Genomic DNA, 3,921 nt, shown 5'->3' with positions numbered 1-3,921 from the left:
ACTAATAGCAGCATGTAATGAATTTAGTAAGGAAACAAGAAAGGGTATATGTACCCTTGTTTCCAACAAAGTCTCACAGCAGGCTGGGAAGTGATTAGAGGAAGGCATCAGAATGAGAGGAGGAGGATGAGAGCAAGCCCAGAGTTTGGGGCTGCTGGAGCAGAGATCTGATGCTAGCATTACACAGAGCGGAAAAATCAGTGACCCAAAAAAGTATGCCACTTGATAATCTTGGTATAAAAAGCTCAAGATCTATGAAGAGGAGAAAAAAAGTTTAAGGAACTCTTCTTCTAAATCTGTGCATTACTAATAATTACTCACTACTGGGCTTTACTGTACAGAACACTTCCATGACTTCTTAACTCTTACAGTTTCTTTTTTCGTGACATGGCCTTCATAACAAAATGTGCAGCACGCTGCATGGAGATTTTGCCATAAGAGTCAATGTTAGAATCGTCTCTTCTCAGAAAAGTGAATATTAACATGGATTGTAAAACTCTGAAACCAGCTCCTTGACTGGTTTAAACAGCCCTACTGAAGCCTGGCCTTGAGGGAGGCATTGCTTATTACAAGTCTTTGTAGCAGTAGTGTACTGTTTTAACAGGGGCAGATTTGTTTTCACATAAACTCAGTATGGGTTATGAAAATCAACTATATGCTTCTGCAAAGGGAAGGAAAGCATGAGGCAAATCAGGAACTTTAGAAGCTCTGTATTTGCATTTGCTGTGGCACAGACAATAATTCTTTAACAGGTGTTAGTGCTAAAACACTTAGGATAGCATTTAAAGGTTTTATCTTACTCCTTGAGACTTTTCTCACAGTCTTGTCCTTCTGTATCTATGGTAAATTTTGCTGCTTCTGAAGTAGTTAAAACCTACTTACATTTTTAATAGCTTCCCCATCCCTTCTACCCCTTGAAGAAGTCAATTAACAATTTGATTTTTTTTTTCCTTTCTCATTGCTGATTACATTCTTGCACTAAGAACAAAAATGTGAGCAGAGTACAGAGAGGCTGGGGGAATGGACCAGCTCTTGTTGGCAACAAGGTGCAAAGGAAAGCCTAAGCTTGTGGTAAACTTTTCTGCTACACTCGACTTATACAGTTGCCTGTATGGCATATTTCTAATGCTGGCATCTAGGGCTACATGGAGAACTGTCTTTGGTCATTCCATTTATTTGGCTAGCTCTGTGCACAATGAAATACTGAATAAACACGTACTTTTGAAATTTATCTTGGATTCCTTATCTAAATAACTTCATTTTAAACATGAATGCTCTTTTGTGAGGGGACATTTCATAGATAAACTTTGGGAATACTTTCTACCTCAGCTGCTACTTGAAATTGGAAATATGAACTTTGTTATTTTTTTATAACTTATAGGCAATTACTAATGTAACTCCACTACTACTATATAGAACTGGGAGTCAAGCCAAAATAACACCTAAGAGTAAGATAACAAGCATTTAAAAGGCTTTTACATGTGAAAGGAATCTAATAGGAGTAAAGTAACTTATCTAAATCTTTACTTCTGTTACCCACATTGGTGCTTGTTTAGTGTTTGGTTTTTTGAAGTTTGAGCAGTAATCAAGTCACAAAGTATGTTTTCCTATGTTTGAGAAAAATGGCTATGTGTAAGTTATATGCTTGCTCTCTCTCTCTCTCGATATATATCTTAGTTAGTTAGTACATGTCTACCCTGCCCTCTAGTTATGCTCAACCATTCACAAGGTTTTCAAGGAGTATCACCAAGCACTACATTCATATGTGTAACACTGTATTAGGTTTGTTTGTGAGGTCAGAGTGATTTTGTTACTGTGATGGTCCAGAAATGATGCGAGAGACAAGGGTTTCTTAGGACGAGACCTTTTACTGGACTCACGCTGTAGCTGGGAGAAAATCAGACAAACTTTTGAATGCAAGACGTTCTTCCTCAGGTCTCTGATTAGGTCTGATTAGAGACCAAAGGAAGAATGCCTTACCTTCGAAAGCTGGCCTTTCTCCCAGCTACAAGTGGGTCCAGTAACAGCTCTCACCCTCCAGAAACCCTTGCCTCTCGAGTCATGTATAATGCCTTTGTCCTGGTGCACTGGCTTAGCTTGTGGAAGGTCCAATGCAGCTGTTCAAGTGTAAGGTCTGCCTTTTGACCTAAAGACAAGCTCACCTTTGCAGCTCCCAGAGATGACCCTTTGCCCACCCTTCAGCACCCTGGAGCCAAGCAGCCCTGTCTAAAACTTTCCTTCACACTGAGGTAAGGTGCCATGGCGTGGTCTTCACCAGGACCCTCACCCTGGCCCTCTGGCTCCCTACTCTTGCCATCACGCTGCGAGGAAGACTAGGAGAAGGCAGCTCTTTTTCTCACAGCATGGAGAAAAAGCAAAAGCATGGAACTCCTTGCTGGCAGAGGTTGTAGAAGCTGATAGTTTAGTCAGATTCAAAAATGGACTGGACAGATCCTTGGAGGAAAGGGGCATGGGTAGCTATTGGGCACAGGAGTGAGGGATATAACCTCTGAATCAGGACTCCCAAGACCTTGAAGACTGGAGGCTGCAAGGGCAAGAGAGGAAGAGTGGAAACCCCCGCAACTCATACCCAGTTCCCTCTCTCTTCCAGCCTCTACCCTCTACCATGGTGTGACAGGCAAAGATCTGGGAAGTCCATTTCTTCCAAGTTATGATGTTACCAGTAACATTAAGAACTTCATTGTTTGTAAGAACTACAGCAGGTAACTGGTATTCAAGCCCAGCATTTATAAAACACAGCCTTATGACAATCAAAGCATTGTATGGCCCCTTCCTTTGCTTTTACAGGTTTGGGTCAAGCCAAAAGAACAGCACAGGAAAAATTCTGTTATGAGAGCAGTATCCCAGAAGCCAGCTCAGCATTTTAAAAACAAAGCGCAATGCGTAACAGTATCTATTCAAAGCTAGCATCCTGACTCCCACTGTTTGGGTTCAGGCACCAAGCTGCTGAAAGGAGTGAATAAATTCTTCTAGCAAGAGAGGCAAGTTCTGCTCATAGATCCTAGAGAAGTAAAGCTGGAAGGGATCTCAAGGGATTCCCAAGCTGTGGTACATGTACCCCTGGGGGTATGCCAGACATCATTGAGGGGTATGTGGGAGAAACTGTGTCACAGTGGATTTCATTTTCATTATGATAATAACTGGCATTGGAGGATTTTAAGCATAAAAAGTAGGCTGGTAGGGGTGCTTGGGCAGCTGGTAAATCTGGAAGAGGGTACACGATGAGGACAAGTTTAGGAACCTCTGATCTAGTCCAAGCGGGGATCAAAAACAGCTGGCATGTCTCAGCCACACACTGCCGGTTTATCCTGTGCTGAAGGAAGGGTTTGCCCAGCCTGCTCACGACCAGGAATGTCGCTCACAGAAGTAAAATCAGCACTAGTGAGTCCCTCAACAGGACCCTGGATACTGAAGGACGAGCCTGGGCAGGACCGACCTCGGCTCTGAGCTAGCAGAGGGGCACTTTGATGCCAGCCAGGTCCAGTGTGGGAAGCCGAGCCGGGGCCACCTCAGTGCAGCGGGGCTGGAAGGGACGTCCAGAGGGCCTGGGGCAGGGTACCACCCTATGCCATCCCTCAGCTCCAGTCTTCCCTAAAGGGGCTCACTGCCCCCGAACCCCTCCGGCAGACAAGGCTCTTTGGGGAGATGCGGTCTCTCTTATCAGGCCAACGAAAGAGTTGGAAAAGCTGCTCCTTGCAAGCTGCCGGGCACAAATCCCCTTCTTGAGGCAGAGGGAAGGGCAAGTTGCTCGAATAGGACAGCTCACGTCCACCCCAAGCCCCGCGCCTGCTACGACGTCTCGAGTCCAACACGGTACAACCACAACCGAGCCCCACGGACGCGTCCCTCTGCCCTCCGCGCCCGCGCCCGCGCCCGCCTCGCCTCACCTGAGAAGTCGCG

The sequence above is a fragment of the Crocodylus porosus genome, unplaced genomic scaffold (assembly GCF_001723895.1).
Source record: "Crocodylus porosus isolate Cpor-Errol unplaced genomic scaffold, CroPor_comp1, whole genome shotgun sequence".
Classification (NCBI taxonomy): Eukaryota; Metazoa; Chordata; order Crocodylia; family Crocodylidae; genus Crocodylus; species Crocodylus porosus.
Note: the sequence above shows the minus strand (reverse complement) of the source record.